Source organism: Salvelinus alpinus, chromosome 3 (genome assembly GCF_045679555.1).
Source record: "Salvelinus alpinus chromosome 3, SLU_Salpinus.1, whole genome shotgun sequence".
NCBI classification, from domain to species: Eukaryota; Metazoa; Chordata; class Actinopteri; order Salmoniformes; family Salmonidae; genus Salvelinus; species Salvelinus alpinus.
Genome location: NC_092088.1, coordinates 68903148 through 68928083, shown reverse-complemented (window position 1 = coordinate 68928083; position 24936 = coordinate 68903148). Strand labels below are relative to the sequence as shown.

The 24936-nt window shown below is 44.1% G+C and overlaps 1 protein-coding gene across 9 annotated transcripts in view; it reads left to right on the top strand.

Moving 5' to 3' along the window:
• The first annotated feature begins 3022 nt into the window (after window positions 1-3022).
• The window catches only part of LOC139571203 (RNA binding protein fox-1 homolog 3-like), a 761620-nt gene continuing 739706 nt past the window's right edge, over window positions 3023-24936 (top strand). For 2 of the 9 annotated variants that reach the window (XM_071393837.1, XM_071393832.1), the window contains exon 1: window positions 3032-3661. The gene's annotated coding sequence lies outside the window, so the exon portion shown is untranslated. Of the gene's footprint in view, window positions 3662-24936 lie in introns of all 9 variants that reach the window. The other 7 variants (XR_011674253.1, XM_071393834.1, XM_071393836.1 and 4 more) reach the window with 6 other exon arrangements.

Here is a 24936-nt window from a genome sequence, read left to right as displayed (position 1 = left end):
CGTTGGTTTAATCATTTATTTACTAAATACCTAAATAATCACACAGAATTACATATACACAGAATGCAAATTATGTCATACAGAAAACATCCCTGGTGGACGGAGCCGAAATGATGGCTGGTTACACAAAGGAAAGGAGGTTGGGTTTGAGTGAAAGAGCGGGAAGACTGAGGAACAAAGGGAGAAGCTATGCTATCATAAATACAGTATCTTATGCATACTAAATTACCGCCCATTTGGAAAAGGAAAATGCAATAAATATTTACTCTGAGCTACGCTTCGGTAGTTTGGTTGTAGATGCTGGTCGTGTTGCCCAACAGATCTTCCTGTCCTCGGAAGAATGTCTCTGGTGGTAAACTGGATACGTTGTAGTATCGTTGTTGTGTGTTTAGGCTGGATCCGTCGTCCGTCCTTTCCTAGCCCACGTTTACAGCGGCCGCTGCTAACTCAACGACTAGGAGGTATCACTTCTGTAGTGAATAAGAGTTCAAAGTTCATACCATTCGCAACCAAAGCTCACGCTGAGGTTGGCTTAGTTCTGTAGTTGACATGCTAGTCCTTTTAACGTGGGACCGTCGTCCTCACATCCTCGGAACAGCTTATTATCTGAATCCTTCGGACATCGGACCGTCGCCCTAATGTACCCGGAACAGAAGGTTATATTTTCGTAAAGGGCTTATATAGTGGAGGGAGAGAAGAGTGTGTTTCATAGTTTATAACCAATGTCTCTTCACAGGGGCGGGCCACTGATGGAGCAGAGCTTTAACCTTATGAAAATCCAATTCTCTCATTTGGAAGCTAAAATTACATTTCATCTTTTCACAAATAGATTCATATTTAAATTGCATAACAATTCCATGTGAATCTGATAACTATAATGTGTAGACTTTCCAAGATACAGTTTATGTCATCCTATCATTAATAAGAATGTCTCAGATGACAACCGAACCGACATCATATTCACTAAGTACCAACGCATATTTTCAACTGGTTGGATTACCGAAATATGGTTCCTTTCCCCCCCACCGTTCCCCGACTCTATGTTTAACAAAGGCTTTTCAAGAGTCCTTCAGTAGAGTCAAGAGAGGAAAGGGAGAAAGGTATTTATGGGGGGTCATAAACCTTACCCACAGGCCAACGTCATGACACTATGTAAGGGGATATGGGCCTGGTCAAAAGTAGTGCACTATAAAGGGAATAGGGTGGCATTTGGAGCATACACTAAAAGGCAAGCCCTGTCCATCCAGGTATGAATGAATTAAGCTGTATGGAGGTGTTGAGTAGTAGTTACTGTATGGAACCTCCAGGGGACCAGGGGTGTGAGGGAGCACTCAGGTAGGCTTGGATGTGTCTCATGTCAGCCTATCTGGGTGGAGGGTGGAGGTGAGGTGTTAACTGGCTGTGATAGAACATGCTAGGGACCCCCTCACAGCAGAGGAGCTAAGTGACTGCTGGAGGTGAGTGTGTGTGTTTGTCCATAAATATGATAATGATGATGACTTCGCAGATAGCTTCTGCTGCACGCACGCACACACACACACATCTTGAACAGCTATCCTTGTGGGGACACACAATTCAGTCCCATTCAAAATCCTTTTTTCCCTAACCCTAACCCTTACCTTAACCCAAACCCTAAACCTAACCCTAGTTCCTAACCCTAGCCCTAAAACTAACCCTATCTCCTAACCCTTAACCTAATTCTAACACTAATTTTAACCTTAACCCTAAACCCCTTAGAAATAGCATTTGACATTGTGGGGACCACCAAAATCCCCAGTTGGTCAAATTTTTGATGGTTTACTATTCTTGTGGGGACTTATGGTCCCCACAAGAATATTTAAACACGTCCACACACACACACACACACACACACACATACACCCCCCACCCGACACACACTCTGGGGTGAAAAACAAATCTTCAGAGTCAGTAAGACACCTCATGACAGTCTGATCCCTGAGGGAAGTAGCAGTCCGAGCAGAGTAGGGTAGGCAGCCAAGCAGAGCTACATTGGATCAGTGTTAGGTCATGAGCGCTGGGTAATTGCTAATCTCACTTTTAATTGAATCTGGTGGAGTGCAGTGTCTCGTATCGAGGAGAGAGAGGGCTGGGGAGAAGGCAGTGCAGCGACAGGGCCATCCAACCTGCCTCAATCTGCTATGAACTCACGACATTGGACTCCACATACGTGATGCTGCCGCAGAAAGACTAAAAACTATTTATTTGTAAATGAAGAGAGGAAGGGGGATGGAGAGAATGGCGTAAATTAGGAGTGGAGCGAGAGATGCCTCTGTCTGTCTGTCCTCCGTGGCTCATTACATGTCAGTGTGTGTTGCGTTGGGTCCCATTGAAGCACACACATCAAACTGGCACCAGGTCAGTGCTCTCTCTCTCTATTCCTCCTCTTTCCCGCCTCCTCGTCCTCCTCCTCTCTCTCTCTATTCCTCCTCTTTCCCGCCTCCTCGTCCTCCTCCTCTCTCTCTCTATTCCTCCTCTTTCCCGCCTCCTCGTCCTCCTCCTCTCTCTCTCTATTCCTCATCTTTCCCGCCTCCTCGTCCTCCTCCTCTCTCTCTCTATTCCTCTTTCCCGCCTCCTCGTCCTCCTCCTCTCTCTCTCTATTCCTCCTCTTTCCCGCCTCCTCGTCCTCCTCCTCTCTCTCTATTCCTCCTCTTTCCCGCCTCCTCGTCCTCCTCCTCTCTCTCTCTATTCCTCCTCTTTCCCGCCTCCTCGTCCTCCTCCTCTCTCTCTAGTCCTCCTCTTTCCCACCTCCTCGTCCTCCTCCTCTCTCTCTCTATTCCTCCTCTTTCCCGCCTCCTCGTCCTCCTCCTCTCTCTCTCTATTCCTCCTCTTTCCCGCCTCCTCGTCCTCCTCCTCTCTCTCTCTATTCCTCCTCTTTCCCGCCTCCTCGTCCTCCTCCTCTCTCTCTCTATTCCTCCTCTTTCCCGCCTCCTCGTCCTCCTTCTCTCTCTCTCTATTCCTCCTCTTTCCCGCCTCCTCGTCCTCCTCCTCTCTCTCTCTATTCCTCCTCTTTCCCGCCTACTCGTCCTCCTCCTCTCTCTCTCCATCCCTCGTTCAACGAGTGCCAACCAGAACAGGCGTGTGTGTGAGCGCCTCGTTCTTTATATCTTTTTCACTCCCCCTCTCTCTGTGTCAGCGCTGAATCCAGAGTCTGCTGGTGTGTGTGTGTGTTTGTGTGTGTGTGTTTCTTGTACCGTGCTGGCTCCGAGCAATTTGTGAGCGCTCACATACAAACACAGCACACTAGACCCACGCTACTGAGACACGCTAGCAACAGTAGAGCCTCTGAATCCGCTCTGCCCCAATCACACACTGGCTAACAGATCACTTCAAACACACACACAAACCCTCCCTTCTCCTCCTCTTCATCCTCCTCCTCTCTCTCTCTTTCTTTCTTTCACTCGCTCCTCTCGCTTACTCGCTTTCTCCATCACTCGCTCTCCCTCGTTCTCTTGCTCTGAACACTTCCTTTGGTAGCGGAGGAGTGTGTGACTGTGTGTGTGTCCAGTGCAGGGATAGCAGCGGAGAGAGAGAGAGATAGAGATAGAGACGGAGACAAAGACAGAATGCCAGCAAAGTGACAGCCAGCAGTCAGTAACAGGACAGAGAGAGAAGAGAGAGGACCTTGAGACTACGACTAACTGTGAGTACTCTTTTTTTCTATCACATGCCAATTATTTTCTATCCTCTTCTCTCAATCTCTTACAATGGAGGACCCGGTAACTACTGTACTGGACTAGTTGTGTTTCTTATGGAGGAATGACACACACTGTACACACACACTGTACACACACTGTAGACATACAGTAGAGCATATACAGTGATTACTGAACACACAGAGAAGCATGGGAAAGACTGGTCACACATACTAGTCATACTTACAGTAATACAGACATAGTACACACATTTACAAGTGTATACAAGTGCGATTGCATATGAACTCAGACACACACACACACACAGATGTAATTATACGTCTCACATTCAAACACATTTCATCACGATAATACAGTCGGGCAAAACTGTGTGAATCACCGGCCATCACACGTTGATGCAATGTACAGCCTACACTACGCATTTGTGCCATACACCTCACACATGCACCCGCAAACACGCACGCACGCACACACACACACACACACACACACACACACACACACACACACACACACACACACACACACACACACACACACACACACACACACACACACACACACACACACACACACACACACACACACACACACACACACACACACACACACACACACAGGTATGCAATCAAAGGTATGACATTCTCCTTTTTCAGAATTATGTAGAGTAATTATGTGAGTTGATTTCATGCTGGTTGGTGGAAAAGTAGTATTTTCATGGATGTAGGTACACTTGGTCACACAGTATGTAAACATTTTTACTGAGACAACACTGGACTCTGTGTGTGTGTGTGTGTGTGTGTGTGTGTGTGTGTGTGTGTGTGTGTGTGTGTGTGTGTGTGTGTGTGTGTGTGTGTGTGTGTGTGTGTGTGTGTGTGTGTGTGTGTGTGTGTGTGTGTGTGTGTCTATACAGTTTATCAATGTGAAGAGGTCTCAGAGTTCCAACGACAAGGTCAGAAACAGACACAAGACCATGGTAAAGGGTCTAGGACCGACATGAAATATACAGTGTGTGTGTGCACGTGTGTATGTGTGTGTGCAAGTGTGACTGTGAGTCAGTGTGAGACTTAGTTTCAGGGGCTCTCTAGTGCTTCTACAGTCTTACGGTTGGTGAAGAGGCATATTGAAGTGTCTAGTATTGTCTGTTTTATTATGGGAAACAACACTAGCTATTTGTTAGCCTGAGCGGTATCTCTCTGTGGCTATCCTAACCTACATCCCTCTCCTCCCCGAAGTGAAGCGTCTGATTTGTGGAATCACCAGTGTAGCACACTGACTTCACAGTAAGATAAGATTTATTCATTTCAGCTTTTTCGCTTCTCTTTTGTAAAATATAGATGGATGGTGGCGAGGGAGGGAGGTAGGGAAGGGATAAGATATAGAGTGCTGCGTTGACGCTGAGGACAGCAGAGAGGAGTGAGAGTTAGAGCACGAGAGAGAGAGCGAAATAGAGTGAAAGACAATATTACCATTCCTGATTACTTTTTACAACTCAGAATTTTTTGTCTGTCATAGTCAAAGTGTGGTATGTGTGAGTGTATTTTCTGTGTGTGAGTGGTACACATACCTAGCGTGACAGGATGTGTATTTTCTCTGTGTTCAATCAAGTCCATTTGAAAACATTTATTGGAATAGATTCTTTGTAGAGCTAATTACATTTAGTGATTTGTGACATTCTGTCTTTCTAGACCAATGTCCCACAGAAAAACCTATATGGGCCTTTAGCTTGTCAGCGTGGGCGTATTCAATAGGAGTGTGCTCATGCATTGAGTTTATTGAGTTTGTTTTGTCTGATTTCGCATGGCTACAGATGAAAAACAATCTGTTTACCTTCCGTATGGGACTTATTTTATTGTACTGATCAACAACATTTGCATAGAAGAAGCAATTCTTATTTTATAAAAGTGTGTGCTGTCTCTTTAAGACGAATGACATCATTCACACACAAAGTCTGTTCCAGTCTTGAGCAAAGATGATATTGACTGAGAGAGACGTGAGGCGGGGGAGACGAAGTGAATGAATAACGTTTTTGGTAGCAATCAGCTTTGTAATGTGCAAAATGTTCCTTTATGGTTTGCATATTATCTTAAACAAGGTACTAGGGTTGGCTTCAGCTGTAAGCTAGCAAGGAACGTTAGCCTACAAAGCTGGAAGCGGTATCTTCTTGGATTGTTGTGTTCCATACTGGACATTGTTTTGGGAACAGTAATTAGCAGATTCAACATCTCTACATGCTGTGTAGCATTATTCAAGTGTGTTCTGTAACTTCTGTGCAGTGTAAGTGGTGATGCAGCCCAGACTCCCAGTGGTTGCGATGTTTCCTCAGGACAGGCTAGAGCTAGCAATGAGTAAGTGGAGCAGGCACGGTGCTCTCGTGCTACAAGGGGACAATCAGTAGACGACATTAGACACATTTGACAAATGTACCAGAAGTAACACACATTCTAGTACCAAACCATTTTTAATGTTCTAATATCGTGACAGTACACACGTTTCCTCAAGAAAGTGTGTTTGTGAGCAGGAATGTATGTCTTCAAGGAGTGTGTGTGTGTGTGTGTATCTGCTGGAGTGTTTGTGTTTGTATGTGAGTGTGTATATGTGGGAGTGCATCTGCAGTGTTCGGCTTTTTGCGGGTGTATGATCTATATGTCTTCAGGAGAGTGTGTGTGCAGTGTTTGCGGGTAGATTCTGGGCTTATATGGGGAGCGTGGTAGACAGCATGTCTGAAGCTTATGCATGGATTTTCTCTGTCGGCCTATTGCTCTGAATTTTTTCCCATAATTATCAGTATTTCTCTGTATTTCTCTGTAGTCCTACACAACAGGGACTTTCTGTGTCTGTTCACATAAAAATTATTTTCTATATGTGATATGAGTTTGAGGTTTGAGCAATGGAAACGAGAGCTTGTGAAGATACCTTTTAGTTTTCATCTGTTCCAGGAAGTGTGTGTGTGTGTGTGTGTGTGTGTGTGTGTGTGTGTGTGTGTGTGTGTGTGTGTGTGTGTGTGTGTGTGTGTGTGTGTGTGTGTGTGTGTGTGTGTGTGTGTGTGTGTGTGTGTAGGTGTGTTTGAGGGGATGAGAGAGTGTTTGCCTGTCTCAGTGAGGACAGTAACACTGGGAGCCATATCCCCTGGAGGCTCTTACTTTAGCCAGGAAGCAGAACATTGCAGTAGTGTTACGTAGCTTGTAATTACAGTGAAAAGACAGACATTTCTAAGTAGAGAGAGGAATGGAATTAGACTATGTACGTTTGCTTCTAAAAAAGAAAGAAATAAGAAATGAAATGTTTAAAAGTGTCTCTGACCTTATTGCATGCAATTGCAACATTGTTAGCTAGCAAGCTATTTACCAGAATGCCGGCAAAAGCACACAGTGTTGTGACGATACCATAGCGTAAATTTAAGTTTATGCTATTTTCTGAAGAATGAAGACATCGGACAGCAGTGGCTGCTTTCATTTCGAGTGGACAGGCTGCACCGAAAATTACAATCTTGTCGCGCCTGTGCAGTGCACATTTGGAATGAAGTTGCTTTATTAACTAGGGAGAATATTCGATGGGTATTGCCAGGAAGCTAATAATGAAGTGGGATGCTGTACCTTCATTGACAGTGGATGTTGCAAGTGCTGACCGTAACGTAAGTATCAGAGTTTCATGAGTCTGACACGGTAGCCAACATTTTGGGGGGGATCGGGGGGGCTAACATGAGATAATGCAACTGTGGCTGTGGCTGCTTTTGACTTGTGAATTATATATTTTCTGTAATAAACCTGATAGTCACTATGTGTTTTTTGCAGTGTGTATAGTATTTGGAAATCACCCCTGGAAATCATATTTTTCCATTCGAGTGTGTGGGTTGTTGTCTTACAGTTGATGCAGCTTTTGTCATTGGGGCTAATCATGATGATTAGGGAGGGGGTTATTAGTATTTCACTTTCCAACTCCTTACACTTCAACGAGGTCAACTTGATCCAGCGCCGTATGTGGGGAGGCGGTGCGAGCTGTCCATCCCAGGACCCCTTTCTGTCCAGTGTGATAGGCCTAACAAGGAAGAGGCAATTGCTGGATTTGTCTCCTGCATCAGTCTTGGGGGTGACTGAAGCTAAGTGGGTGACTGAAGCCTGCTTGATTGAAGCGGGGTACATGGGTCAATCCCCACACCATTACAACACCGCTACCAGCCTATACCGTTGACACCAGGCAGGATGGGAACTGGAATTCGTTGGACCAGGCAATGTTTCTCCACTCCTCAATTGATCGCGTGCACACTGGAGCCACTTCTTTTTGTTTTTAGCTGATAGGAGTAGAACCCGGTGTGCTAATCGGTTGCAATAGCCCATCCGTGAAAAGGATGAGTTGTGCATTCCGAGATGCCGTTCTACACACCACCGTTCTCCTTTGTCCTGTCATCAACAAGGTTTTTGCCCACAGGTGTCACGCCCTGACCATTGTTTCTCTATGGTGTAGTAGGTCAGGGCGTGACTAGGGGGTATTCTAGTTTATAATTTCTATGTTGTGTTCTAGTTTCTATTTTCTATGTTGGTGTTTTGTATGATTCCCAATTAGCTGGTAATCGTTGTCTTTAATTGGGGATCATATTTAAGTAGCTATTTTTCCCACCTGTGTTTGTGGGATATTGTTTTGTGTTTGTGCATGTGCACCACGTTGTCACGTTTAGTTGTTCGTTTATTGATATATTTTGTTTTGTTTAAGTTTCTCTTTGAATTAAATATGTGGAACTCAACATCCGCTGCGCCTTGGTCCCGATCTTACGACAACCGTGACAGAATATCCCACCAAAAGAGGACCAAGCAGCGTATCCACGAGGTAAAGGAGTTTTGGACATGGGAAGAAGTGATGGGTGGATGCGAGACCCTTCCTTGGCGGCAGACGGAAGGTAATAATGGAGGACAGCGACGACGCCAGGGTTCGCGTCCACAGAAAGCCCAAGGACAACCTCAAGATTCTTTTAGGGGGGGCACAAGGGGTGGCCGGCTGAGCCGCGGGAAGAGTCAGAGCACATGGAGCAGGCGATAGAGAAGTGGTCAGTCGACCCAAGGAGAGTGCCAGAGCCCGCATGGGAGTCGATGGAACAGTGTGAGGAAGGATACGGGAGAATGGAGTTGGCTAGGAGTATGCAGCAGCGCAAGCATGCTTACGAGCGGGTCATCAGTCACCAGATCTCCAGTGCACCTCCTCAGCCCGGTATGTCCTGTGCCGGTTCCTCGCACTCGCCATGAGGAGCGTGTCGTCAGTCCGCTGCCAAAGAAACCCCACATGGAGTTGGCGGTCAAGCAGCGGAGAGTGTCAGAGCCTGTGTGGGAGTCAGAGGAGGAATTCGATGAAAGATTCCGGAGAGAGGTGATAGCGATGAGAATGCTGCAGCACACTCGTCCTGAAGTGCGTGTCCCCAGTCCGGTACGTCCTGTGCCAGCTCCCCGCACTCTCCCTGAAGAGCCAGAGACCGTCAGGGAGGCGATGGAGAAGTTGGGAGAGAGAGAGAGGAGAGAGATGTTTTGCAAGTGTGTTCTGCTCAACATTCGACCAAAGGATCCGGTTAGCAGTCTGGTGAAACCTGTACCGGCTCCACACATCTGGACTCCAGTGCGCCTCCCCAGTCCGTTATGTCCTGTGCCTTCTCCCAGAAGTGCGTGTCACCAGTCCGGTGCCACCTGTACCGGCTCCACGCACTAGGCCTCCAGTGCGCATTCACAGTCCGGAGCTTCCGGCGACGGTTCACGGTCCGGAGCTTCCGGCGACGGTCAACGGTCCGGAGCTTCCGGCGACGGTACACGGTCCGGAGCCTCTGGCGACGGTACACGGTCCGGAGCCTCGGCGACGGTACACGGTCCGGAGCCTCGTGCGACGGTACACGGTCCGGAGCCTCGTGCGACGGTCCACGGTCCGGAGCCTCGTGCGACGGTCCACGGTCCGGAGCCTCCAGCGAGGGTCAGCGGTCCGGAGCTTCCAGGAAAGGCGTCCAGTCCAGTCCAGCTCCAGGGCAGGAGTCTTCCTCTGCGCTGGTGGCCAGTCCAGGCACGGTGTCCAGTTCAGCTCCAAGGCCGGAGCATCCTCAGCGCCGGTATCCAGTCCGGGCACGGTGTCCAGTCCAGCTCCAAGGCCGGAGCCTTCCTCTGCGCCAGTCATAGCACGCTCAAAGACACTTAGGTAACTTTTTTTGCCCATTCTAACATTCAATCGAACAGTAACTGAATGCCTTGACGCCTGTCTGCCTGCTTTATATAGCAAGCCACTGCCACGGGACTCACTATCTGTAGGAGCGAAACATTTTCAAGAACGGGGTGGTGTACCTAATAAACTATTAGGCTTATCGTTTTTTTTTTTAAGTGTTCGGATGGGGTCCTGCACATTGTAGGGTGGCCGTGTGCCTACAATTAATTTGGAAAGTATTCTGACCCCTTCACTTTTTCCACATTTTGTTACGTTACAGCCTTATTCTAAAATGTGTGAAATAAAAAACAAATCCTCATCAATCTATACAAAATACCCCATAATGACAAAGTGAAAACAGGTTTTTAGAAGAAATGTGTTAAAATGAATTTATTAAAAATAATAAACAGAAATACCTTATTTACATAAGTATTCAGACCCATTGCTATGAGACAATTGCTATTGCTATGAGACAAAATTGAGCTCAGGTGCTTCCTGTTTCCATTGATGATCCTTGAGCTGTTTCTACAACTTGATTGAAGTTCTACAACTTGTAAATTCAATTCATTGGACATGATTTGGAAAGGCATACACCTGTCTATATAAGGCCCTACAGTTGACAGTGCATATGTCAGTGCAAAAACCAAAACACGAGGTCAAAGGAATTGTCTGTAGAGCTCTGAGACAGGATTGTGTCAATGGAGAGATCTGGGGAAGGGTACCAAAAAATTCTACAGCATTGAAGGTCACCAAGAACACAGCGGCCTCCATCATTCTTAAATGGACAAAGTTTGGAACCACCAAGACTCTTCCTAGACCTGGCCGCCAGGACAAACTGAGCAATCGGGGGAGATGGGCCTTGGTCAGGGAGGTGACCAAGAACCAGATGGTCACTCTGACAGAGCTCCAGAGTTCCTCTGTGGAGATGGGAGAACTTTCCAGAAGGACAACCATCTCTGCAGCACTCCAACAATCAGGCCTTTATGGTAGTGGCCAGACGGAAGCCACTCCTCAGTAAAAGGCACATGACAGCCCGCTTGGAGTTTGTCAAAAGTCACCTAAAGGATTCTCAGACCATGAGAAAGAAATTTCGCTGATCTGATAAAACCAAGATTGAACTCTTTATCCTGAAAGCCAAGCATCACATCTGGAGGAAACCTGGCACCATCCCTAAGGTGAATCATGGTGACGGCAGAATCATGCTGTGGGGATGCTTTTCTACGGCAGGGACTGGGAGACAGGATCGAGGGAAAGATGAACAGAACAAAGTACGGAGATCCTTGATGAAAGCCTGCTCCAGAGGCTCAGGACTTCAGACTGTGGCGAAGGTTCGCCTTCCAACAGGATAACGACCCTAAGTACACAGCCAAGATAATGCAGGAGTGGCTTCGGGACAAGTCTCTGAATGTCCTTGAGTGGCCCAGCCAGAGCCCTGACTTGAACCCGATCTAACATCTCTGAAGAGACCTGAAAATAGCTGTGCAGCGACCCTCTCCATCCAACCTGAAAGCGCTTGAGAGGATCTGCAGAGAAGGATGGGAGAAACTCCACAAATACAGGTGTGTCAAGCTTGTATTGTCATACCCAATACGACTCAAGGCTGTAATCGCTGCCGAAGGTGCTTCAACAAAGTACAGAGTAATTGACCTGAATACTTGTTAATGTGATATTTCTGTTATTTTCTTTAGCAAAGAAATATATAACACAGTTTTTTCTTTGTTATTATGGGGTATTGTGTGCAGATTGGTGATGGGGAAAAACACAATTGAATCCGTTTTAGAATAGGATGTAATAAAAAAATGGAAAAAGTGGTCTGAAAACTTTACGAATGCACTTGTGCGGCTTATGGCTGTAATATATTTTTTCTGTCAAATGATGTCTCACCATTATTTCTCACCTTTATTTCTGAAGACTGTTCATTTTGATCCATATTTTGGCTATGCTGGCCTATTGTAAAATCTAAAATAAATGTCTGATCAATACACACAATTCGGAACATATTGTCAGCTATATTGCTAATGAAGAGGCATCAATAAATTGTCCAGTACACTTATTGTATGCTGTTTTCATGTACAGTGCCTTCAGAAAGTATTCAGACCCCATTACCTTTTACACATTTAGTTGTGTTACAGCCTGATTTTAAAATGGATTCAATATAGATTTTTTTTGTCACTGGCCTACACACAATACCCCATAATGTCAAAGTGTAATTATGTTTTTCGAAATTTGTACAAATGAATTAAAAAGGAAAAGCTGAAATGTCTTGAGTCAAGTATTCAACCCCTTCATTATGGCAGGTCTAAATGAGTTAATATATTAAGTTGCATGGACTCTGTGTGCAATATTAGTGTTTAAAATTATTTTTGAATGACTAGCTCATTTCTGTACCCCACACATACAATTATCTGTAAGGTCCCTCAGTCGAGCAGAAAATTTCAAACACAGATTCAACCGCAAAGACCAGGGAGGTTGTCCAATGCCTCGCAAAGAAGGGGACCAAAAAAAAGAGGCAATGAATATCCCTTTGAGCATGGTGAAGTTATTAATTACACTTTTGATAGTATGTCAATACACCCATTCACTACAAAGATACAGTCGTCCTTCCTGACTTAGCTGCCGGAGAGGAAGGAAACTGCTCAGGTATTTCGCCATGAGGCCAATGGTGACTTTAAAATAGTTACAGAGTTTAATGGCTGTGATATGAAAAAACTGAGGATGGATCAACAACATTTTAGTTACTACACAAAAAATTATTTCAAATAAAGAAGGAAGCCTCTACAGAATATAAACATTCCAAAACATGCATCCTGTTTGCAACAAGGCATTACCTCTCACACATTTAAAGTAATAATGCAAACAATGTAGCAAAGTAAAACATTTTTTGTCCTAAATACAAAGTGTTATGTTTAGGGTAAATCCAATACAACACATTACTGAGTACCACTCTCCACATTTCCAAGCATAGTGGTGACTGCATCATGTTATGGGTATGCTTGTAATCGTTAAGGACTGGGAGTTTTTCAGGATAAAAAAATAAACGGAATGGAGCTAAGCACAGGCAAAATCCTAGAGGAAAACCTGGTTCAGTCTGCCTTCCACCACCGACTTGGAGATGAATTCAACTTTTAGCAGGACAATAACCTAAAACACAAGACCAAATCTACACTGGCGTTGCTTACCAAGAAGACAGTGAATGTGCCTGGGTGGCCGAGTTACAGTTTTGACTTAATTCTACTTGAAAATCTATGGCAAGACATGAAAATCTTTGTCTAGCAATGATCAAAAACCAATTTAGTGCTTGAACAATTTTAAAAAGAATAATGTGCAAATGTTTCACAATCCAGGTGTGGAAAGCTCTTAGAGACTTACCCCAGAAAACCTCACAGCTGTTATCGCTGCCAAATTTGTTTCTACAAAGTATTGACTCAGGGGTGTGAATACTTACGGAAATTATTTCTGTATTTAATTTTCAATAATTTGGCAAAACATTTGAAAAAACATATTTTCACTTTGTCATTACGGAGTATTGTGTGTGAGAAAAACTTTTTGAATTCAAGCTAAAACATCAACATGTAAATTAAGTCAAGGGACATGAATGCTGTCTGAAGGCACTGTACATTCCCTTATGTCTAAGCTTCTAAGGTGACTCAGGATTTACTAATTATTGTGAAGACGTGTATAAGTGAACTGTGTTCTGTAATTAGGTACAAAACAATAGAAATGCAATTGGGAATTGCTGCTGTTTGTCTGATATTCAACAGTCCATGATCTGTTGACCATGAGAGCATTTTGCAGAGAAAATGGGTTGAGGCATACTATTTAGGCTCAGAATGACATGTTGCCCATTGTTTACCTCGTCATTAATGACATGTGGCCAATTGTTTAGCTTGTTACCTGGCAACGACCACAAGGAGCTGTCAGTCAAGGCAAGCTCATGAATAAAAACTCCCCCCCACTCAGCCTATTCTTTCAGGCTTCCTGATAGTTAGAGATGAGAGAAAAGATACAATTTCTTAAATTATGAGCATTTTCTAGTGTTAAAATCTTATGGGTGACGTTTTGGTCATTCAAAGGTTATTTTTACTTGCGAAATAGGATGACTGGGCAGGGCCTTCAAGTTTTGGGATTGAAAAAAAAAATGTCTACCTTTGGGATTGAACACGCAACTTTCGGATCCAGAGTAATGGGATTATGTTTTAGCAAAACCCAAGCCTATTTGATGTTAACAGCACTCACTGTTGTCCCTGGTGGCCAGTTTTGAGGGCTTTTTCTGGCGTCTTCAGGACATGGACAGACATGCTATTTCAAAGTCAATTTTGCTGTATATTCAGACAACAGACACGGCCTAGAATTAATTATTTGTTGTATATTTCAATTACATGTTTAATCTAAGTAGTTGATGAGACAGATTATATACAAGCTGCTAATATATATGTTGTGTTTCTTTCCCACTATGATAGCATGATAACCCTCCGGCTGACAAAAGTGGACAGTCCCTTGTAGTAGACTTGTAGATTATTTACTATAATAGTCTAAATTTAAATCTCCAAAATATGTTTTATTTTGTATGTCAGCAAAGCAACATCTAACAACATCCAGTTTTGCTATTTATTACCTGTCCAGGGGGTTGGTGGTGTATTTGAGAAGGAGATTGTTGCATTATGAGAGGGTTACTGTACACAGGCATTGCGGCCCAACTCCAGTCCTCCAGTATCAGGTGAGATTGTCTGGGGCTACAACAAAACTGTGTGCTGTTGGGGGTACTGGAAGACTGGAGTTGGGAAACACTGCCCTATGTAATGCACCGCTTTTGTAGTGAACAATATAGGGACGTAGTTCTTTATTTTTACTATTTTCTACATTGTATAATTATAATGAAAACAAACTATGAAATAAAACATATGGAATCATGTTGTAACCCAAAAAGTGTTGAACAAATCTAAATATATTTTATAATTTAGAATTTGTCATCAAGACAAATTCACCCTTTGTCTTGATGACAGCTTTGCACACTCCTGACAATCTCTCAATCAGCTTCATGAGGGAGTCACCTGGAAAGCATTTCAATTAACAGTTGTGCCTTGTTAAAAGGTCATTTGTGGAATTTCTTTCATTCTTAATATGTTTGAGCCAATCAGTTGTGTTGTGACAAGGTAGGGGTGGTATACAGAAGATAGCCCTATCTGGTAAAAGACCAAGTTCATATTATGGCAGGAACAGCGCAAATAAGCAAAGAGAAAAGACAGTCCATCATTTCTTTAAGACATGAAGGTCAGTCAATCCGGAAAATTTCAAGAACTTTGAAAGTTTCTTCAAGGGCAGCCGCAAAAACCATCAAGCACTATGATGAAACTGGCTCTCATGAGGACCACTACAGTAAAGGAAGACCCAGAGTTACCTCTGCTGCAGAGAAAAAGTTCATTTGCGTTAGCCACCTCAGAATTTGCAGCCCAAATAAATGCTTCACAGAGTTTTTATTTATTTATTTAACCTTTATTTAACTAGGCAAGTCAGATAAGAACAAATTCTTATTTACAATAACTTCCGGCGCCGACCGAGATGGCCGCCTCGCTTCGCGTTCCTTGGAAAATATGCAGTATTTTGTTTTTATATGTGTTATTCCTTACATTGGTACCCCAGGTAATCTTAGGTTTCATTACATACAGTCGGGAGGAACTACTGAATATAAGAGCAACGTCAACTCACCATCGTTCCAACCAGGAATATGACTTTCCCGAAACGGATCCAGTGTTTTGCCTTCCACCCAATACAATGGATCTGATCCCAGCCGGCGACCCTATGCGACGCCGTAAAAGGGGCAAACGTAGCGGTCTCCTGGTCAGGCTTCGGAGACGGGCACATCGCGCTCCACTCCCTAGCATACTACTCGCCAATGTCCAGTCTCTTGACAATAAGGTTGATGAAATCCGAGCAAGGGTAACATTCCAGAGAGACATCAGAGATTGTAACGTTCTCTGCTTCACGGAAACATGGCTAACTCAAGAGACGCTAACGGAGTCGGTGCAGCCAGCTGGTTTCTTCACGCATCGCGCCGACAGAAACATACATCTTTCTGGTAAGAAGAGGGGCGGGGGTGTATGCCTTATGATTAACGAGACGTGGTGTGATCATAACAACATACAGGAACTCAAGTCATTCTGTTCACCTGATCTAGAACTCCTCACAATCAAATGTCGACCGCATTATCTACCAAGGGAATTCTCTTCGATTATAATCACAGCCGTATATATTCCCCCCCAAGCAGACACATCGATGGCCCTGAACAAACTTTATCTGACTCTTTGTAAACTGGAAACCACACACCCTGAGGCTGCATTCATCGTAGCTGGGGATTTTAACAAGGCTAATCTGAAAACAAAACTCCCTAAATTCTATCAGCATATCGATTGTGCTACCAGGGCTGGTAAAACCTTGGATCATTGTTATACTAACTTCCGCGACGCATATAAGGCCCTCCCCCACCCTACTTTCGGAAAAGCTGACCACGACTCCATTTTGTTGCTTCCAGCCTACAAACAGAAACTAAAACAACAAGCTCCCTCGCTCAGGTCTGTTCAACGCTGGTCCGACCAATCTGATTCCACGCTTCAAGACTGCTTCGATCACGCGGATTGGAATATGTTCCGCATTGCGTCCAACAACCACATTGACGAATATGCTGATTCGGTGAGCGAATTTATTAGAAAGTGCATTGACGATGTCGTACCCACAGCAACGATTAAAACATTCCCAAACCAGAAACCGTGGATTGACGGCAGCATTCGCGTGAAACTGAAAGCGCGAACCACTGCTTTTAACCATGGCAAGGTGACCGGAAACATGACCGAATACAAACAGTGTAGCTATTCTCTCCGCAAGGCAATCAAACAAGCTAAGTCCCAGTACAGAGACAAAATAGAGTCGCAATTCAACAGCTCAGACACAAGAGGTATGTGGCAGGGTCTACAGTCAATCACGGATTACAAAAAGAAGGCCCAGACGGCATCCCCAGCCGCGTCCTCAGAGCATGCGCAGACCAGCTGGCTGGTGTGTTTACGGACATATTCAATCAATCCTTATCCCAGTCTGCTGTTCCCACATGCTTCAAGAGGGCCACCATTGTTCCTGTTCCCAAGAAAGCTAAGGTAACTGAGCTAAACGACTCCCGCCCCGTAGCACTCACCTCCGTCATCATGAAGTGCTTTGAGAGACTAGTCAAGGACCATATCACCTCCACCCTACCGGACACCCTAGACCTACTCCAATTTGCTTACCGACCCAATAGGTCCACAGACGACGCAATCGCAACCACACTGCACACTGTCCTAACCCATCTGGACAAGAGGAATACCTATGTGAGAATGCTGTTCATCGACTACAGCTCAGCATTTAACACCATAGTACCCTCCAAACTCGTCATCAAGCTCGAGACCCTGGGTCTCGACCCCGCCCTGTGCAACTTGCAACCTGGACTTCCTGACGGGCCGCCGCCAGGTGGTGAGGGTAGGTAACAACATCTCCACCCCGCTGATCCTCAACACTGGGGCCCCACAAGGGTGCGTTCTGAGCCCTCTCCTGTACTCCCTGTTCACCCACGACTGCGTGGCCATGCACGCCTCCAACTCAATCATCAAGTTTGCGGATGACACTACAGTGGTAGGCTTGATTACCAACAACGACGAGACGGCCTACAGGGAGGAGGTGAGGGCCCTCTGAGTGTGGTGTCAGGAAAATAACCTCACACTCAACGTCAACAAAACAAAGGAGATGATTGTGGACTTCAGGAAACAGCAGAGGGAGCACCCCCCTATCCACATTGACGGGACAGTAGAGGAGAAGGTGGAAAGTTTTAAGTTCCTCGGTGTACACATCACGGACAAACTGAATTGGTCCACCCACACAGACAGCGTTGTGAAGAAGGCGCAGCAGCGCCTCTTCAACCTCAGGAGGCTGAAGAAATTCGGCTTGTCACCAAAACCACTCACAAACTTCTACAGATGCACAATCGAGAGCATCCTGTCGGGCTGTATCACCGCCTGGTACGGCAACTGCTCCGCCCACAACCGTAAGGCTCTACAGAGGGTAGTGAGGTCTGCACAACGCATCACCGGGGGCAAACTACCTGCCCTCCAGGACACCTACACCACCCGATGTCACAGGAAGGCCATAAAGATCATCAAGTACAACAACCACCCAAGCCACTGCCTGTTCACCCCGCTATCACCCAGAAGGCGAGGTCAGTACAGGTGCATCAAAGCAGGGACCGAGAGACTGAAAAACAGCTTCTATCTCAAGGCCATCAGACTGTTAAACAGCCACCACTAACATTTAGCGGCCGCTGCCAACATACTGACTCAACTCCAACCACTTTAATAATGGGAATTGATGGAAATTATGTAAAAATGTACCACTAGCCACTTTAAACAATGCCACTTAATATAATGTTTACATACCCTACATTACTCATCTCATATGTACATGTATATACTGTACTCTATATCATCTACTGCATCTTGCCATCTTTATGTAATACATGTATCACTAGCCACTTTAAACTATGCCACTTTATGTTTACATACCCTACATTACTCATCTCATATGTATATGTATATACTGTACTCTATACCATCTACTGCATCTTGCCTATGCCGTTCTGTACCATCACTCATTCATATATCTTTATGTACATATTCTTTATCCCTTTACACTTGTGTGTATAAGGTAGTAGTTGTGGAATTGTTAGGTTAGATTACTTGTTGGTTATTACTGCATTGTCGGAACTAGAAGCACAAGCATTTCGCTACACTCGCATTAACATCTGCTAACCATGTGTATGTGACAAATACAATTTGATTTGATTTGATTTGATTTGGCCTACCAAAAGGCAAAAGGCCTCCTGCAAGGACGGGGGCCTGGGATTTAAAAAATTTAAAATAAATACAACATAAATATAGGACAAAACACACATCACAACAAGAGAGACACAACACTACATAAAGAGAGATCTAAGACAACAACTTAACAGCAAAACATGACAACACAGCATGGTAGCAACACAACATGACAACACCATGGTAGCAACAGAACATGACAACACAGCATGGTAGCAACACAACATGACAACACCATGGTAGCAACACAACATGGTAGTTCATGTAACAGACACATCTCAACATCAACTGTTCAGAGGAGACTCCATGAAACAGGCCGTCATGGTCGAATTGCTGTAAAGAATCCACCACTACTAAAGGACACCAATAATAAGAGGAGACTTGTTTGGGCGAAGAAACACGAGCAATGGACATTAGACTGGTGGAAATCTGTCCTTTGGTCCGATGAGTCCAAATTGAAGATTTTTGGTTCCAACCGCCGTGTCTTTGTGAGACGCGGTGTGGATGAATGGATGCTCTCCGCATGTGTATTTCCCACCATAAAGCATGGAGGAGGAGGTGTTATAGTGTGGGGGTGCTTTGCTGGTGACATTGTCTGTGATTTATTTAGAATTTAAATCACACTTAACCAGCATGGCTACCACAGCATTCTGCAGCGATACGCCATCCCATCTGGTTATTGCTTAGTGGGACTCTCATTTGTTTTTCAACAGAACAATGACACAACACACCTCCAGGATGTGTAAGAGCTATTTTACCAAGAAGGAGAGTGATGGCATGCTTTATCAGATGACCTGGCCTCCACAATCCTCCGACCTCAACCAAACTGGTTTGGGATGAGTCGGACCGCAGAGTGAAGGAAAAGCAGCCAACAAGTGCTCAGTATATGTGGGAACTCCTTCAAGACTGTTGGAAGAGCATTCCAGGTGAAGCTGGTTGAGAGAATGCCAAGAGTGTGCAAAGCTGTCATCAAAGCAAAGGTTGGCTATTTGAAGAATCTCAAATATAAAATATATTTCAATTTGTTTAACACTTTTTTGGTTACTACATGATTCCATATGTGTTATTTCATAGTTTTGATGTCTTCAGTATTATTCGACAATGTAGAAAATAGTAAAAATTAAGAAAAACCCTTGAATGAGTAGATGTTCTTATCAAGGCACAAGGCAAGACCCAGTTGCAGACACAGGAGGCAGATGGTTGGAGTCTTACAATGTTTATTAATCCAAAAGGTCAAAACCAGTTCAATAGGTACCGAAGGGCATGCAGATTCAAGGTCAGGGCAGGCAGGATGATCAGGCAGGCGGGAAAGTAGTCCAGAGTCAGGCAGTGGTCAAAATCGGGAAGACTATCAAAAGAAAATAGAAAAGGAGTACAGGGAAAATCACGCTGGTTGACTTGACTAAACATACAAGACGAACTGGCACAGAGAGACAGGAAACACAGGGATAAATACACCGGGGAAAATAATCGACACCTGGGGGGGGGGTGGAGACAATCACAGCGACAGGTGAACCAGATCAGGGCGTGACAGTTCTAAAACTTTTAACCGGTAGTGTATGTTGTATCGTACAGGATACATTTGAAAAAGAGACCTAGGTCTCAATTCTTTTTACCTTTATTTTACTAGGCAAGTCAGTTAAGAACAAATTCTTACTTTCAATGTCAGCCTAGGAACAGTTGATTAACTGCCTTGTTCAAGGGCAGAACAACAGATTTTTACCTTGTCAGCTCGGGGGATTCGATCTTGCAACCTTCCGTTTACTAGTCCAAAGCTTTAACCACTAGGCAACCTGCCGCCCCGGTATGTTTTTGCTGCTAAAATAAAGGTTAAAAAAGTTCAATGAAAGGTTATACATAGTGTGTATATATATCTATATATGTATCTATATACTGTATGTATTATATTTCTTCGCAAATTTACACAAAATAAAAAACTGAATTATCACATTGTATAAGTATTCAGACCCTTTACTCAGTACTTTGTTGAAACACCTTTGGCTGTGATTACAGTCTCAAATCTTCTTGGGCATGACGCTACAAGCTTGGCACACCTGTATTTTGGGAGTTTCTCCCATTCTTCTCTGCAGATCCTCTCAAGCTCTCTTGTTGGATGGGGAGCGTCGCTCCACAGCTATTTTCAGGTCTCTTCAGAGACGTTCGATGGGGTTCAAGTACGGGCTCTGGCTGGGCCACTCAAGGACATTTAGAGACTTGTTCCGAAGCCACTCCTGCATTGTCTTGGCTGTGTGCTTAGGGTCGTTGTCCTGTTGGATGGTGAACCTTCACCCCAGTCTGAGGCCCTGAGCGCTCTGGAGCAGGTTTTCATCAAGGATCTCTTTGTACTTTGCTCTGTTCATCTTTCCCTCGATCCTGTCTAGTCTCCCAGTCCTTGCTGCTGAAAAACGTCCCTACAGCATGATGCTACCACCACCATGCTTCATCGTAGGGATTGTGCCAGGTTTCCTCCAGATGTGACGCTTGGCATTCAAGCCAAAGAGTTCAATCTTGGTTTCATCAGACCAGAGAAACTTGGTTCTCATGGCCTGAGAGTCCTTTAGGTGCCTTTTGGCAAACTCCAAGCGGGCTGTCATGTGTATTTTACTGAGTAGTGGCTTCCGTCCGGCCACTCTACCACAACGACTTGATTGGTGGAGTGCTGCAGAGATAGTTGTCCTTCTGGAATGATCTCCCATCTCCATAGAGGAACTCTGGAGCGCTGTCAGAGTGACCATCGGGTTTTTGGTCACCTCCCTGAACAAGGCCATTCTCACCCTTCTGTGTTCAGACAATTTTTGGTACCCTTCCCCAGATCTGTGCCTCTACACAATCCTGTCTCGGTTTTCTACCGTCAATTCCTTGGACCTCATGGCTGGGTGTTTGCTCTGACATGCACTGTCAACTGTGGGACCTTATATAGACAGGTGTGTGCCTTTCCAAATCATGTCCAATCAATTGAATTTACCACAGGTGGACTCCAATCAAGTTGTAGAAACATCTCAAGGGATGATCAATGGAAACAGGATGCACCTGAGCTCAATTTCGTGTCTCATAGCAAAGGGTCTGAATACTTATGTAAATAAGTTTTTATTTTTTACAAATTTGCTAAAATGTGACCGACCACCTTGTTCCGGTCTTATGTAGCAAAATTTGAAACTGTGTTTTTTTACATTTGATAAAAGTAGAGACACAGCGTTACAAAATGGTATATCGTAACTGCATTTTGAAGAACAATGGGAAAGTAATTATGCTTTGAAAGTTGATAAACTTGTACCTCACTTTTGAGAAAATGGCCTACTGGAGAGCTCTCGTTTGTCTACACCCATTCAGCATTGTTCACACCCTCTTAAGCCAGCCCCACCCATCTTTTTAAGGATTCACATGTGAGGTCATGTGCTAAACAGTGAGTAGTGTAGTAAAGATTAAGACTAAAAGTGGTAAAGGCAGTAGCCTACAATCAGTGGTGGAAAAAGTACCCAATTGTCAAACTTGAGTAAAAATGAACATCATTTCAGTACTTTACACCACTGTCTACAATAAGGAAAAATTCCAGGTAAACAGAAAGTGTCCAGATAAAAATATTTTATAAATATTATATGATGCTTACCCAGACACACTTGTCTAAATTGATGGGTCATATGAAAGAAATGCTGTAACCCCCAGCCACATCTTGCTAAGTGGATGGGTTTCTACAGAAGGTGTAAACGGTACAGCCTAATGGTTACTTGCATAGTAGCAATATCAGATATAGATAGTGTCAATATAAATCAAATAATATACAGTATGTACAAGAACAATATCAATAACAATATCAGTGATAGATGAGGTAGTTATATGCATACAATCAGGGGTAAAGTGGCTGAGCAGCAGAAAAAAAATTGTAGCAGCAACAAATGGCATGTGTGTTAGGAGAGAGTCATTTGAATAGAGGCACTGCAGAATGCTGAAGACTGGTCCGTCTGAACCACGCATGAACAAGGGAATCTATATATTTGGAAAGCCTGTTTCTGACCTGCCCTTGACTTGGGTGCAGGGCATGTGATGTCCATAGCCTCTTTGTCGCTAAACTCCCGGATCTTCTCAAAAAGATACATTTGTCTAGCTGTGTCCAGTCCAGGTGGCGCTTGTACAGGCAGACCATTTATGGGAGGAAGGATGTCCGCATTGCGCAGCAGTTGAAACCTGGTCCCAACTGTGTCCAAACGCTCCTTGGCGACAACAACACCAGGCTCCAGAGCATTGAAGCTGTAAAACAGGAAATAACAAAATAAATTATGTGAGATCAATAAAAGTAGTGTCAACCATGTTGGAGGTAAATTTAAATAATCAAAACATGTTTATGCTTTACATACCAAGTGTTGTCATCGATTCCTTGTGATGACACCACATCGCTGCTTTTGTCACATGGGATGGCAGCAGCTTTCCACCAAAGTGTTTGTGTCCTGGGTGGCATCGTGGCAATACTATTGCATTATCCTCTGCGTAGTTATTGATGAAGTTCACAACTCGCTACAAGTCCTCATGCTTCAGGTGTAACCTGTGCTTGCTTGGGCCAGCTCTCTTTTTGATGGGAGGCATTAGACAATTCTCCTTGTACGACTGGTGGAGGAGAGTCAGGCGTGTTCTACTGATGCAGAAAGACAAATTCCAGATACAAATATTTTGAAATTATTATACAACAGAGCCATAATCACCGTCAGACACACCTTGCTAACTTGATGCGTCATGTAATCACCTGGCGAAGTGGAGTAGTTTGTTTAGACATGCTAGCTAGACAATGAACCATAATCCCAATCCATAGAGTACTAGCAATACAAACTGATTGTCGTAGCTAGCTAAAGTTAACCAAATAGGTTCAATGTTAGCTAACTTAGTTAGGTAGCTAACATTAGGCTATAACTAGTAATGCGAAATGGCATTCTGAGAACACTACTACACACAGATTATAAACGTAATGTTAGCTAGCGAGCCAGCCATCGAACGTCAGCTCGCTAGCTAACAGTAAGCTTTAACTTGGGGTCTTTTGTTTAGACATGTAGCTGGCTAGCTAGCTAAACAAACAATGAACCATAATCCCAATCCATAGAGTACTAGCAATACAAACCGATTGTCAAAGCTAGCTAAAGTTAACCAAATAGGTTCAATGTTAGCTAATTTAGTTAGCTAGCTAACATTAGGCTATAATTAAGCAATAAGTCCCGAGGAGTAGTAGTATATGGCCAATATACCATGGCTAAGGGCTGTTCTTAGGTACGATGCAACTTTGAGTTTTTTGACACAACCCTTAGCCGTGGAATATTGGCTATATACCACAAACCCCCGAGGTGCCTTATTGCTATTATAAACTGGTTAATTTGATCAGTTAAAATAAAGGTTTTGTCATACCCGTGGTATGCAGTCTGATATACCATGACTGTAAGCCAATCAGCATTCAGGGCTCGAATCGCACAGTTTTTATTAACTAGCAATGCGAAATGGCATTCTGAGATAACATTACTGCACACAGATCATAAACGTAATGTTAGCCAGCGAGCCAGCCATCTAACGTCAGCTAGCTAGATAACAGTATGCTTTAACAAAATAAGAAATGTACATTATCTGAAACTGTAGCTAGACTCTTACCCGTATACATAGATGAATGCTTCACGGCAGACTGCAACCCCTTTCATTAAATAAGACGTCCTGTGTTGTTTCTGTTATGTTTGTACAGCTTGCTTGGCCCATTGTGTCAAGTCACTCTGGTTCACACTGACAGTGTGCAATAACATAAGAATCATCTAGCTTTAGCTCCCACCCAAACGCTGACCTTTTTACTTGCCCTAGCAGAGCTGGTTAGGCTGTTTTCATGTTATCCAGAGCGTTGGTGACTGTAACTGTAATTACGCTTTTTTGCTGATGTTTACTGACACCGGCCATATTCAATATTTGTAAATTCATCATTTATTCTGAGCTCTGGCACACTCAGACGAGAGTGCTCTGAAACAGTTGTTGCAGTGACATTCTATTGAAATGGATACTTGCATAATGGAGTCTTTTGTTAAGTTTTGCTATGCAATACATAAAAAAAGCTGCGTTAGACAGGATTACCTACACATACTGACCAGCTCATATAGACAGAAGCGAGCTATATGGCAGACCAATTCAAACTCATCTCTCGGAATGTCCAGCCCACTCATTATCTCAGCCAATCACGGCTAGCGGTA